This window comes from Periplaneta americana, chromosome 14 (genome assembly GCF_040183065.1).
Source record: "Periplaneta americana isolate PAMFEO1 chromosome 14, P.americana_PAMFEO1_priV1, whole genome shotgun sequence".
Lineage (NCBI taxonomy): Eukaryota > Metazoa > Arthropoda > Insecta > Blattodea > Blattidae > Periplaneta > Periplaneta americana.
The window spans coordinates 125,024,833-125,040,760 of NC_091130.1; the positions used below are offsets into that span (position 1 = coordinate 125,024,833).

The 15,928-nt window shown below is 34.3% G+C and overlaps 1 protein-coding gene and 1 non-coding gene across 4 annotated transcripts in view; one reads left to right on the top strand and one right to left on the bottom strand.

Annotated features, from left to right (window-relative positions):
* LOC138713714 (dipeptidase 1-like) overlaps positions 1-15,928 on the top strand; it is a 1,576,476-nt gene that overhangs the window by 948,425 nt on the left and 612,123 nt on the right. The gene's annotated exons all lie outside the window — the stretch shown is intronic.
* TRNAY-AUA (transfer RNA tyrosine (anticodon AUA)) lies at positions 134-205 on the bottom strand. Its single transcript has one exon. It is a non-coding gene; the product is annotated as a tRNA-Tyr (tRNA).

The following is a 15,928-nucleotide window of genomic DNA, read 5'->3' on the forward strand; positions in this document are numbered from 1 at the left end:
AAGAAAAGGTAGGCAGACGAACTTAGATGAAGATTCGGCCATCTATGGTCAAGAACAGCGAAAGTCCTACAATAATTGAAGCTAATCACAAAGTGACTTACAATGAAAGAGTAATAGAACGGAGAAAAATTCTCTCCGGCGCCGGGATTTGAACCCGGGTTTTCAGCTCTATGTGCTGACGCTTTATCCACTAAGCCACACCGGATTCTACCCCGGCGTCGGAAGAATCGTCTCAGATTAAGCTCCAACTCTTGGGTTCCCTCTGGTGGCCGCCCTCTGCACTACGTCATAGATATCTATGAACCTAGGACCGAAGTCCACACATGTGCTGAGGTGCACTCGTAATGAGTGACTAGTTGGCCGGGATCCGACGGAATAAGCACCGTCTTAAATCACGAAGTGATTTACACATATCATATAAATTATTATAATGTACCGAAGTACATATGATATTTCCATGCAGATATTCTGCGTCATCATACGATGACGCGCCGGAGAGAATTTTTCTCCGTTCCATTACTCTTTCATCGTATGATGACGCAGAATATCTGCATGGAAATATCATATGTACTTCGGTACATTATAATAATTTATACAAAGTGACTTGCAACCCAAACAGTGACTAGTGAACAGTGGATCATTCAGTGTTAACCCAGACAGCATTCCAAATTATTACATTACAAAAGTGACCATCATTCCCGGAGTGGCTAACCTGGAACTGCTTGACAAGCCACCCTGCATAGTCAGGAGGACCTTGCCCTTCACGGGATTTCGTGACTATTCCTTAATTCTTAATAAGCAGTAACGTGAGCTGCTGTCAGGAAGACAAAATGAGGATATTAATAGCAAAGAAAGCTTTTAATAGAAAAAGGAGCATTTTCTGCGCACTTCTGGAAAAATAACTAAAAATAGGCTAGTGAAGTGTTTTGTGTGGAGTGTGACTTTGTATGATGCTGACACATAGGCATTACGACAAAGTGGAGAGAAGCGAATAGTAGAATTTGAAATTAGATATGGAGAAGGATGGAGTGTTGACCCAATTTTCTACAGATCTTACATTTCATCTCTGGTGGTCAATGAGTGTTAAATTTCAAGTGCCTTATATTGTTCGTGAGCGTTAGAATATTAAAAAGCATTACAACCTTTCTGCCATCTCTTTTCTTCTCCACTGCAAATGTGACGCTACACAAAGGCAGAGATTAATCACGGACATTACGACGAAGTGAAAAGAAGCGAAGAGTAGCATTTGAAATTGGATATGGAGAAGAATGAAGCGTGTGAAATGGACAGACAGAATAAGAAATGAAGTTGTGTTGGAAAGAGTGGGCGAAGAAAGAACAATGCTGAAACTGATCAGGAAAAGAAAAAGAAATTGGCTGGGTCACTATCTGAGAAGAAACTGCCTACTGAAGGATGCACTGGAAGCAATGGTAAACAGGAGAACAGTTCGGAGGAAAAGACGTTATTGGGTGTTGGACTGCATTAAGAAACATGGATAATATGAGGAGACAAAGAGGAAGGCAGAATATATAAATGATTGGAGAATGCTGGGTTTGCATTGAAAAATCTGGCCGTGGGCAGAGAAATAGAAATGAATGAGTACGTATGTGGTTGATATCTTCTCAAAAAAGCGTACGTGACGTCAAACATAGAGAATATCTAATTCACTTATGTTATGTGCCTCAGTTTTATATGCGTTTGGAGAACTACGGTCCCCAGACTGTAGAGGAATGCTGCGGGCGTTATTCTCTGTACCTGTGTCTCTGCCAGCTATCGTCATACGGTATGTTACAGCAAACTTGGGTAATTACTGACCCAAACTTTGTTTCATGTTGTTGGAGAAACTTCCTAAATGGGGTCTGGGAAATATGTACAGTGAACCAAATTAGTAATGTTTCTTGCGGCTGATCTGTGCGGAGATCTAAATAATGGAGGACAGAGATAGCACTGGTATAAATTAGATGTAAGATCTTACGCCGGGAGATGAAATAATACTGTAAACAATGGTTGTGTATATATGACCAATGTATTAAAATTTAACTAACTTTGAAATGAAAGATCAATTACTGCTCTGCTTTAAAGTTAAACTATTATTTTTCAGTGCATTGTTCAGTCTATAGTTTATCCTCCTTTGGATTAATTTTAAATCTAGTTCAATATTTGAAATATATGTATATAAAGTGTGTTAATTAAGTACGGTAAGGAATATTGTCAATAAATTTCTTATATATTCATTTTATGAAAATATACAAAAAACTAAAGTTGTTGGAGATATCTAACTAAAACGTATATTTGTGGTCTCACAAACGTATTGATTCATGTACAGGGTGTGGCAAAAATAACACTTTTTGAAGTGGTACCCTACATTAAATTTTTAATATTTGAAATTTTCATTCAATTTTACATACAAATAGAAGTTTAACTCATCATAAATGTTATGGTTATTTCAAATGCTTTGATATGTAACACAAAATAAGTGTGTGTATTCATATGGAATAGACTATGAAATAAACAAAACAATAACACAAATCAACAATGACTCCTTTTCATTTCTGAATTTGAAACTGTTCATGATGACAATGCATTTCGAAAGAGAAAGGATAGAAATCCTACTGATGGTTGGTTATGGTGACAGAAAGAGAAATCAACAAAAGGTATGCAATTTATTTCATGATGTACACCAAAATAAGAACATAACATAGTCAACAGTATCAAAAATAGTAAAAAAAAAAAATAATAATGAAACGAGAAGTGTCAAGAATAAACCAAAAGCTGAATGATCAAAAACAATTACACGCGATTAAAATGCCCTTGATATGATATGTATGTATTTTTTTCATGTACATATGACTACTGACAGCGACGATGCACCCATTTATAATCCCGGACATTTATGTGGACACTCTGTACATTTGGTGTGCACGTTTAAAATTATCTAATTTCGGATAGTTTTGCGTTCATATTTTAAGGATTTAGTGATAAAGAAACAACTACAAAGGCTTTGTGGAGAATATTCGAAATATTACCTATACACGAATATAATAACCCGGCTTAGGATCCGGGACAATTTAGCAACCAATGTACGCACAACTTGACTATAGAGTTCCTTGAACATAGTAGACAGACATACTGTGAATGCAAACAACGACGTCAATGTGCTGCGTTATATTCTGCTGTTAATAGTACAATCTAGTGACGGTGGAAAATGAAGAAGGATACATACCTCACAAGTTTTAATGTTCCTCGGCGACATTGAAGTCGTTAGCGTTACAATGATAAACCATGCAGTACATACTCGCAACTAGTTCGAAGAAACTGTTCACTATAATATTGAAAATACACTGTGATGGCCTGAGTTCGTTTCGTAGGGAGAGACGGAAGAATACTGTACCTCTGATCACGAACCGAATTGTACACTAACGCACAGGTAAACAAAACTCAACGCGCCACCTCACTCCATCTGTACTCCGGTGCACTGTAACTTCACTTCATTCTTAAGTTGTCTGGGATTCCTAAGCCTGATAATAACACATAGATCTTGATTAGAAGAGAATAAGAAGAAGGAGAAGAAGAAGAAAAAGAACAGGAAAGGGCGAAGATCATTATGTCTTACATACATAACCTTAACGACCTGAATCCTGAGAGTATACTAGGCCTATTATACTTCGTACATGATTATGATATAAGATGTATGTGTAGAGACCAGAAGTACGTATAATAGAAATACACCTGCATTTTTGTCCTAATTGTTCAGAGCCATAGTGGGCCAAGCGCCATTTATTAAAAATGGAGAAAGAAAGGGTTAAAGTTAAGTGAATGCCATAGTTTTAATGTGTATACTTTATATTACTTGCTATATTCGTACATGATTATGATATAAGATGTATGTGTAGAGACCAGAAGTACGTATAGTAGAAATACACCTGCATTTTTGTCCTAATTGTTCAGAGCCACAGTGGGCCAAGCGCCATTTATTAAAAATGGAGAAAGAAAGGGTTAAAGTTAAGTGAATGCCATAGTTTTAATGTGTATACTTTATATTACTTGTTATATTCGTACATGATTATGATATAAGATGTATGTGTAGAGACCAGAAGTACGTATAATAGAAATACACCTGCATTTTTGTCCTAATTGTTCAGAGCCATAGTGGGCCAAGCGCCATTTATTAAAAATGGAGAAAGAAAGGGTTAAAGTTAAGTGAATGTCATAGTTTTAATGTGTATACTTTATATTACTTGCTATATTCGTACATGATTATGATATAAGATGTATGTGTAGAGACCAGAAGTACGTATAATAGAAATACACCTGCATTTTTGTCCTAATTGTTCAGAGCCATAGTGGGCCAAGCGCCATTTATTAAAAATGGAGAAAGAAAGGGTTAAAGTTAAGTGAATGCCATAGTTTTAATGTGTATACTTTATATTACTTGCTATATATTTCCAGTGAATTATGGAAATAACTTCATTTTAACCCTTGTTTTGTACGGTTTTAGTAAATGGCGCTTGGCCCACTATGGTTCTGAACACGTGAACTGTAACCTGCAGAATTTTTTCAACATTTTTCTTCATGTCAGTGATTTTTTGAAGTGTACAATTATAATGATTTTGAAAATAAAACAACAAATGTCTCAGGACTTAAGAGATTATACCTCAGAATTTTCTTAACTCTTTGAATAGAATAGAATGTTTTATTTTCGCTGGCAGAGTTAAGGCCGTAAGGCCTTCTCTTCCACTCAATCAGTCTTAATCAATACAATACATATTTAAATTACGAATATTTACACTACACTTAAAAGATTCTCCAGTAACATTTTTCAATTAAATTTTAACATCTAGTACATATTTAAATTTAGATAAACCTATAAGATAAAGTATTAACTTAATTTATGACCTAATTTAATTCAATCAGTTATAATTAATTTAAGATAGCTAGTAAAATGATGAGAGTTAATTTAATATAAGTTTACTAGAACTATGTTATAGGGAGAAAAAATATAAATCTAAAATATATTTATATGAGAATATTAGTCAATAATAATAATAATAATAATAATAATATTCTTATATTAATGTAATGATATTTTTCCATTAGAGGTTTTGTAATCAATTTAGAAAAATTAATGATAATAATAAGAATGGACAAATGTTAGTTTCATTATATGTAACAAATATTAATCAATAATTAATCTGTTAAGCAGAAATTTATGTAATTTTAACCTAAATGAAGTTATTGTCCAACAAATCCTTACATCATTCGGAAGAGAGTTCCAATTTCTAGCAACTGAAACTGTATAAGATGGAGAATATAAAGATGTCTTGTGATAGGGTATAATGAGTAAGTTGTTATGATGAGACCTGGTACTTAACTGATAAGTTTTGAAAACGAAAAGCTATACAGATTAGGGTAGCGGCTCAGAATTTTAAATAAAAGAATAAGAGAATGGAGGGCTCATCGGTCACTTAGTCCTAGCCAAGATAGATTTTAAAAAGACGGACAAACTCTAAAGGCCCATTCACAATGAAAATTAAACATAACCGTAACATAAACACAGACGTTTGCGCCCAGGCTACCAAATGGGATCATTCACAATGATTCACATAAGCATTGACATAAACATTACCGTAAGACGTTAGCATGAAAGTTTTCAAACTCCAAACTTTCATGCTTATGCTTACGTGATTTGCAAACAGAACACAAGCGTGGAGTGCTGAAGTATACGACAGAATATGAGGAAATTGCGTCGTTGTTATGTTTCCATGGTTACCAAGTATGTTTGCGGTTATATTTATGTTCCCATCATGAATGATGGTATGACTTCTTGATTCTACCGTAACGTTTATATTCTTAAGTTAACGCTTACGTTATGTTTAATTTTCATTGTGAATGAGCCTTAATGTTCCTCAATATGAGACCACAGAGGTCATGTCAACAGAAATAAACAGCATGCATGCAGTTGAAATGTGCATGATCACAACTGTTGCTTTCATGAAGCGTCAAAACAGCGTCTTAACAGCTGTGTACAACGCGGACGTCAAGAATCAACTATACCTTTAAGTTATTTATCACATAACCTTTGTTGGGCTAGTGAGAACATATGAATTCAGTTTCCATCCTCATGGTCTACTACAAGTGTTTGCAATTTGTTCTCCAAACAAGTTTTTCCTTCAGACTCTGCAGCTAATATTATTACGTGTTTCTCGACTCTGAAGACGTGTTACAAATCCGGTTTCACTCAGCTCCCTCCGTCCAAGAATCCCAGCTATGTTTGGCAGGGAATACAAATCAAGGAATCGATAAATAATTGAACCAGGTCTCGTATTTCTTGGTTTCTTTCTGTTGCTAACATTACCTAGCATGGCATCCGATTGGAATGTTAGTTAATATTATCAGGATATTATGTAATAATTATATTATGGGAAGAAAAAGAGATTCAGATATGAAAATAATTTTCAAAGTCATAAATAATTAGTTTAAGAATCAAACATTCCCTTTGAAGAGATGAGACTTGGGACTTTCAAATAGTTAATAATGATTAACATAAGAATTAACTTTCGCTCAATCTTAGTCTTAAATTAAATTATCGTCAAGTATATTGACCACAGATTTACTACGCTGCGTATTTTCATGTAGAGCTACGCGTGTATGTGTGTGTGTGTGTGTGTGTGTTCACCTGTCGGCAAGAAGAGAAAAAGAATACGGGAAAGACAAAAGAAATAAGAGGAATACAAGGAGGGGAAGACGAGGAGAACATGGGGAATGCAGTGAGCAGAAGAGGAGAACTAGTGAAAAAAGAGAAATACAAGGAGAACAAGGGACGACAAGGAGAATAATGCAAAGACGAGGAAAAAGGGGACAAGAAGTATAAAGAAACATAAGGAGAACTAGGGAGTACAAGGAACAAAGGAAGACAAGGAATAAAATGTGAGAAGAAGGGGAAGGGAACGATAAGAAGAACAAGCGGGATAAAGGAAAAGAAGGTAACGATAAGGAGAGCAAATGGAATATAAGGACAAGAAGGGAATACAAGAAGAAAAGAGGAATATAATGAAAACAAGGCTAACACAAGGAGAAAAAAGGCAAATGAAAGGTAAAAAGGAGAATTCAAGGAGATAAAGTGAAATTTATTTATTTATTTATTTATTTATTTATTTATTTATTTATTTATTTATTTATTTATTTATTTATTTATTTATTTATTTATTTATTTATTTATTTATTTATTTATTTATTTATTTATTTATTTATTTATTTATCTATCTATTTATTTATTTTATTGCTAGTAAGTTTGAAATGAATATAAGTTAATAAATACAATGAAAGACAAACTAGTCCACTCCTGAATGAGTAAGACTCGTGCTCAGGAGGGGATTCCAGTACAGACAAAAATAAAATTAAAATTGAGAGTGAATACAGATTAAATAGTGTTTAATATATTTAAACCCAAACTATAAATCCAAAACAATTTTTTTTATTTATTTTTTATTAATTTGGAGAGGAGTCGTCGTTAAAATATTATTGGAATAAAATTTGTGTAATAATCTGGGACCTTGACTCATGCTATGATAACAAGCTGCATAGGTTTTACATTTTGGTTCAGACAAACGCAGAGAATTCATATTCATAAAATGAAAACAGTGGGAATACGGAAAAAAAAAACAGAAATATAGGAGCAGCAAAGGAAATACAGGAAGAACAAGGAAACAACAAGGATAACGAGGAGAATACAAGGAAATCAATCGTAATACAAAGACAAAAGGGAAAAAATTAGAAGAATAAGGGGACGACGAGAAGAAGAAGGGGGCCATAAGAAGAAAAGAATCTCCGACTCAAAGAACGTAGAACTTTACACGCTTTATCTTTACTCTTTCGAATCCTGCTTACCTCAACACCAAATTACCTTTCGTCTCGTTTCTCTTATCTATACCCTAACTACGACGTTAATACCAGATCATGTTAAGTGTACCTCTTCATAAAACATCTTGTTATTCATCATCTTTTACAGTTTCCACCTCGCGACAGTGGAATTCACAAAGTATTAGGGGATGTAAGACAATAAACACTTTTAAAATACCTTAAAGGATAACATTCTTAGCAATTCACTCTAATTATACTGACTTAAACGGTCACTGACTACATGGTAACTTCTTTCTTTAGACATGCATCCTGATAGTGCTGTATTTTCGCAATTGTCTCATAATAATCTTTTCCTATTATCTAACATTATTTGAAATATATTAACATTCTCTGCATATTAGTTTAATTCTGTTACACAATTTGTATCTCATTGTTTAATTAATGGTTCATAGTAAAAAAAAAATCTGTCCCTCCATTCACTGTTTGAGTCGCATAAGAAACTTCTTGCCCCAGCAACTAAAACTTACTCTAGTACAAACATTAGTAATGTCGCACTTCGATTTTATTGTAATGTTCTGTTAAGTGACCTAACTTCTGAACTGTCAGTGAAGTTACAGCGAGTTCAGAATATGTGCGTCAGATACGTGTACAACATCCGACGATATGATCACTTATCACCATCCTTCGCAAGTCTTTCGTAGCTCCGACTTAAAGAACGTAGAACTTTACACTCTTTGTCTTTATTCTTTCGACTTCTGCACACTTCAATACCAAATTTCCTTTCGTCTCGTTTCTCTTACCTATACTCTAACCACTACGTAAATACCAGATCACTTATCTGTGGCACGCTAAGTAAGTTATATCTCTTCATAAAACATCTTGTCCACACCTGTGGAGTAACGGTCAGCGCGTCTGGCCGCGAAACCAAGTGGCCCGGGTTCGAATCCCGGTCGGGGCAAGTTATCTGGTTGAGGTTTTTTCCGGACTTTTCCCTCAACCCAATAAGAGCAAATGCTGGGTAACTTTCGGTGTTGCACCCCGGACTCATTTCACCGGCATTATCACCTTCATCTCATTCAGATGCTAAATAACCTAGATGTTGATACAGCGTCGTAAAATAACCCAATAAAAAAAATAAAATAAAACATCTTGTTATTCATCATCCCTTACAGTTTCCACCTCGCGACAATGGAATTCCTTGTCACAAAGTATTAGGGGCTGCAAGACAATAAACATTTTAAAAAATAGCTTAAAGGATAACCTTCTTAGCATTTCATTCTAATTATGCTTACTTAAACGATTACTGACTATATGGTAACTACCTTCTTTAGACATGCATCCTGATAGTGCTGTGTTTTCACAATTGTCTCATAATAATCTTTTCCTATTACCTAACATTATTTGGAATATTTTAACATTCTATATATATATTAGTTTAATTTTGCTACACAGTTTAGATCTCTTTGTTTAATTAATAGTTCATAGTATTTTACTGTTTAATTCATAAGTAACTCTTGCATACACGTAAGTTTTATCGAAATGAAATTGTTGTGTTCTTTGTACCTTGTAAGTTCATTCATATGTATGTATACTTTTTGCTCGTTGAGAAGACCTTAGGGCCTTAACTCTGCCAGGTAAAATAAATCATTATTATTATATCTTATGGTTTGGAAACTTGGAAAATGTAATGTGCAGAAAGAAACGAATTATGAACAGTTAAATTGGATATACTATGGAAAAAAAACTGGCATGTCTGAATGATGAGTTTGTAATGCTCCTATTAAGAAAATAATGTAATTGGAAGATACAAAGCAATTTCAAAAATGAAAAATGTCGTGACATGTTGAGCGAATGACAAAGGCAGAATTACTGTATTGTTAATGAGTTAGGAACCCCAGGAAATAGAAAGCAAGGGATGACTGGAAGAAAGTGGCACGAAGCAGTAGACCAGGGATTTAGAGGAAGAAACGTTTGACAGACAAAAGAATGACATTTGTGTGACAGAAAATAATACGGCATGAGTGATACCAAAGATTAATTTGTGTGTGTGTGTGTGTGTGTGTGTGTGTGATATTTAAGTCCTGCGTTTTGTTAATGCAAGTTAGATGCACATGGATCACACTGGCTTCGCTTCCAAAGCAGTGCTGTGACTCGTCTCCCCGCTCAGTTTCGTGGGTTTACATCTCCTTTTACGTATAAGGCAGTATAGGCACTGAACAATGAGAATGCTACTATCTTACAAAATATACTGTCATGTACATTTTATAACAAACAAAATATTTATTTAAAACCATCCTATATACAAAAAAAAATTATTCTCACAACAAGTAAAACGAATCTATATTCTAGATAGGCCTAATTTTTGTTTCACAATATATTTTTCACCCTAAAAGTACAGGGACATCATTTTATTTTTACTTGCATTTTTATTGTACCTGCATTTCTGAATGTACTTCACTCTCACCCCTTCACTAATGTCCTTGCTCCCGTCAGACACACAAACTTACGGCCGCTGTTACATTCGAAGTCTTCAAGCAGTGAAGTAAACACTGCAGTGTATAGTGTGTTTCATAAATATGACTGCGTTTTCTGTAGAAGAAAGAACCTATATTAATAATATCGTACTAGAAATTTATATTCAAGAAACCATAAATTCAATTTCAGAGAATATGCTTCAAAATGTTTTTAATAATATGCGTACTGAATTGAAGCCTGCATTGTAATGAACAGCAACCATTTTCAGCAACTTGTTTAAAAATTCAGATTAGCTTATTTTGAGTTGAGGTGGCTAGAAGCAAAGGAATGCTAGTGACATTTGTAATAACATAAGTTAAGTGCATCCAGTGTAAGCAAAAGTATCTAAAATTTTAGTGGCAAAGGGATATTTTAATCGCATCACACATTAAAATTTAAATAAAAATTTCACCGATTTTACGAAAGCTTAAATATTTAAACCCCATTTTCTCAAAAGTAACTTAAGTGCACTTATAGCCCTTTACTTATGACCTCCTCAATTTAAATTCACTCTCTATATTGTATGTTAACATCAATAATTAATATGCTAAATAAAGTAGACATTACATAACGAACATAGCCTGAAAAGCTGAGTTTTTGAAAAAAAATGTTACTACTCTACTGTATTTTGATAAATTCCGTAAAAGTGATGATCAAACTGAAAATCGTAATATCGTATTTCCCTACAACATAAATGGATACACTACTTTTCTCTCCTCCTATACCTAGTAAAATGATTTGTTTACATATTGCACTAGTAACGTCAAACTCCTGTAATGGAAGGGGGCAACAGTGTTTCCGAGTATAGCTAGGTTAATGTTAAAAATGTTGGTAAAAATAAAGTGATGTCCCTATAGAAGTCAATGCTCATTATTTTTCGCCTATTTAGAGAGTTTGGACATTGTGCCACTGTCATACATCCATGACGCAGTGCATGAGGGTAGGCCACTAGTTGGAACTTAAACTGAGAGGATTCAATCCGACATCGGAATGGGAATCCGGTGTGACTTAGTGGATAGAGCGTCAGCACTAGAGCTGAAAACCCAGGTTCAAATCTCGGTGCCAGAAAGAATTTTTCTCCGTTCCACTTATCCTTCACCAATCAAACCGAGTTAACGGAAGGTTGAATCCTGGCCAGAATTAAGAAGACTCTGTATTCGACATCTATCAATATTTGACAAATTGTATAATAAGAACGGAAATTGGAACGAAAACTCTAGAAACAAACGTGCTTCAAAAATCTCCCAGACCTAATGACGAGCCCTTTTAGGAAAGCGTAGTGTTCTTTGGTTTCTTGCCTATCTGGGGAATATAATTGATGTCTAACAAGGAAACAATCAGGTCACAATCAGAAGTTTTTGATGTATAGTTGCCCATGTGCACAGAACGTTATATTGCTATGTGTTTGCTTATGTAAGGGCGGCAGAGATTGCTTGACCTCGGCAATAAACCAGGAGTTTGCAGTTTCCACAGACCGCTTTGACTATTACGGTAAAGCAAGCTAATTTCTCTAATGTATGTAAGGCCATCCTCCCGTCAAATGCATAACTGCCATGAATTATTATAAACAAACACTGGCTAGTCCAAATGTCTATCTAACTGTCCAAACAATCCCAACCCATCTTAGAATTACTCTGTGCATGCACTCCCAGTGACTCGCTTGCCATTAGGCATTCAATTCATATTTCGATTGGGATTGTGCTCATATTCTGATTAAATTCCTCTTCTACCAAGGCTTTAAACTTTAACTTACTGTAGAGTCTAAACATACTTAAAATTTTTATCTCTCAAATTATATTGAAATATAAGTTTCAGTAAATTTTATACAGAACAAAAAGTTGAGATTTAATTAATACTTTGTAATAGCAATGCATACTAGAGCAGTAAGTTATTTCATGGAATTAACTTCAAAAGTAATATGTGGACGTTAAGTATACCTCTTCATAGAACATCTCGTTATTCATCATCTTTTACAGTATCCACCTCGCGACAATAGAATTCCCTGTCACAAAGTATTAGGGGCTGCAAGACAATAAACACTTTTAAAAACAGCTTAGCATTTCACTCCAATCATACTGACTTAAACTATCACTGTCTACATTGTTACTCCTTCCTTTAGACATGCATCGTGATAGTGCTGTATTTTCAAAATTGTCTCATAATAATCTCTTTCTATTATCTAACATTATTTGAAATATATTAACATTCTATGTATTTTAGCTTAATTCTTATACATAGTTTGTATTTCAGTGTTTAATTAATAGTTCATAGTATTTTGTTGTTTAATTCGTAAATAACTCTTGTATACATGTAGCTCTTATCTAAATCAAATTGTTGAATTCTTTGTAAGTTCATACATATGTATGCACACTTTTTGCTGGTTGAGTGGAAAAGAAGATCTTCCGGCCTTAACTCTGCCAGCTAAAATAAATTATTATTATTATTATTATTATTATTATTATTATTATTATTATTATTATTATTATTATTATTATTATTATTATTACATTTCACTATACTTTCATTTTTAAGTTAGAGGAGAGTTTGGTAGTATCGGACATCGGGTAATATCGGACAGTGCGTTTCTTTCATCTACCACCAGATGATAGTACCTGAATGACATGGTTACTTTTCTATATGCGACATCACAGAAACGTAACCATGTCATTCAGGTACTATTATCTGGTGATAGATGAAAGAAACTCACTGTCCGATACTACCCAACCCTCCCCTAATAATATTCGTGATACGGTTAATATTGACTCAAAATTGTGGTCCTGGACAAGTTCCAGGCATGTGTCGCAATGAGTGCAGACGAGGATAGCAAAAATTATTCGATTTTTGAATGGTTCTAATGTAAAGCTGTACATTTGTTGATATGTCCTTCTGATATGGTACCCTTGATTTGTCTTGAATAAAACAAATGAAACTATTGTATCAATTGATACTGTACTGTACATAACTTGGAGACATAATGCCATATGAAACCATCACAAACATTAGAATGAACTTCATAGGCAGGACGATACCTTGCATGGACACTCTTCAAGGTTTTTATGGATCCTGAAGTTCATTTTCACAATTTCGCAATTGGGCCATGCCCTTCTTTCCAAAACGTAGGCACTGTGCCTTAATCAGCAGGATTAATTTCGCATAACAAAGACTTCCTAAGATTCTTTTTCTTGCCCATTTTAATTCTGAAACGTTTGTGTTCAAACGTAGTTTCTATTAAAATATTTCAATAACCCTACATTTGTTGATATACCCTTCTGGTATGTTGCCCTGGATATGTTCGCCCATATTTCTTGTAAATTACATTTTAAAGTATCCACAATTACTCTTATAACTCCTAGATATAATAAATATATTATCTTAATGAATAGGCTATATGAGTTTCAGTAGTTTTTTATTGCTCATAGTAGATACTAAAAGACAAATATTGTACACCCTTACGTTTTTATTTTTGAAATATGTTTTTCGATACGCCCTAATATGTAGGTCTATTCTTGGTTAGGCGACTGAGGTTGGAATGTTTCGTTTGTTGTACCTTATATGGAAAATGTTATGAAGTATTAACGACTTGGTCTGCCATTTTGTCTTGTGCTGTGGTGCATGAAAGTATATTAATGTTATTGGGAATCGTGTTGCACTGAGTTTACCTTCCTCCGGCTTATATTTCCGACTTAAAAGTTAGGTTATTATGTTAGAGGATAGCTAGGTGATAGGAAACCGAGAACGAACAGGTTTGGAGTAGTTAGACGATCTGATAACAAAGTGACATGAGGATGTGGACTGTGATGAGGTTAGAGTTATCCATTATTGTTTTCCGATCAATTGTAGTGATTTGTATCTATTTCCCAGTATAATCAAGTTTTTCTAAATATATTTTATTTAGGAAACGAGATGTCAGCTAAAGTAAATAATTAAAAAAAAAAAGGACTTCGATTTTGTTTATCTTAGTGATACAAACTGATGCCACATGTGGGGATATGATATATGATATATGATATATTTATTTCTAAAACTCTTATTTGGTAATGGGTCGCCACCACATCTCTGTATTCGTGCTTCCCATTACCTTCTAATTACAATAACACATACAAACTTTCATTGACGTGTGCAGTCATCTTATTTTACCTTTGTTACCTCTATTACTATAATACATACTCTCAATTTGCTCTCTAACCTTTCACCTTAAAATTTTCTCTTCTTTCTAATGAACACCTCACCACTTTTACTGTTTACTTATATTGAAGTATTTCCTATCGTCTAAAATTTCCCTTAATTTGAACTAACTTTTACTAACACTAATCATACTCATTCACTTTCCTCCCTACTTTACAATCAGTTCTACCTCTCCTCACTTCTGTCATCACTCTTGTCCCCTATTTCTCCATTAGACACTGAATCACATGTTTATTTTGTTTAATTGTTCCCTTTCACCCCGATAAATTTTCCGTTTACATGTGGGGATAAAGTGGCGACATGTGACCAATCTTGTCACAGTCCTCGGTCTCCTGTCACTTATCTATCCGCTCATCTAACCCACTTTAACCTTGTCTCATGCCACTTACCTTTCCCCCTATATATAACCTAACCTAACCTAACCCGTAACTTGCATTGAAATGTACCCGGAGGAGGTAAAAGCAATATAATACGATCTTCCATGACCAGACGCTACCGCTGATGTGTGCCAATTATATTAAACCCACTATGCCGTAAGTAAACAATTACGATTACTTGTGTCCACAATGGAAGAATGATATTGTAAGAGTCAGTGGTCCAGGATATTACCACAGTCTAGTATATACAGTCACGAAGCTCAATATGTAATAAATATGCATCCATAGATAGTTGCTAACCACTAGGATCGCTACTATTGCCTCATTACAGACAATACGAAATAGTACCTGCACAGTCTATTGTTCCTAGCAACTTCAACAACTCAAGCTTCGTGACTGTACATACTAGACTGTGATTGTTTTATAATTTATCTTAGAATGAATAAAGCACTTATAATTATTAAATAGCTTGTTTCAATGTTAAAGACTGTTGCAGTGAAGTTTTAAGTAAACAACAATTCAAAATTGATTGAAAATTTATGTAGTGTAGTCTTATACAGACACAGCTTAACTTTTTATTCAAGCCATGTAAATCCTGCCAAAATTTGTAAGTATGTGTTGCTGTTCTAGCTCATGTAATCCTACTTAAATATTTAAGATAGTGACGTTTTAACCATTCCGTATGCACCGCTAAGCTCTTTAAATCTGAAAAAGAAAATCCTGTTGTGGCTTTTAGCAAACGGGTGCACAAAACTAGCAGAATTGTTTCGCTAATCGGTTGCGTTTATTTTAGAAAACGGGCTGTTTCTTTTTTAATTTCGAAAATGTAGCCTACTTTCTCGCAATCTATGATGTTTGAGAAATATTGGAGTCTTAAAATCTCCATATTTGTTTCAAAACAAGAACTTCCTAGTCATAAATAATAGTCCGCGTCAAATTCTGAAGGGCCAGTTTATTTCCATTTAACTTACAACTGATCCCATGACGGACTT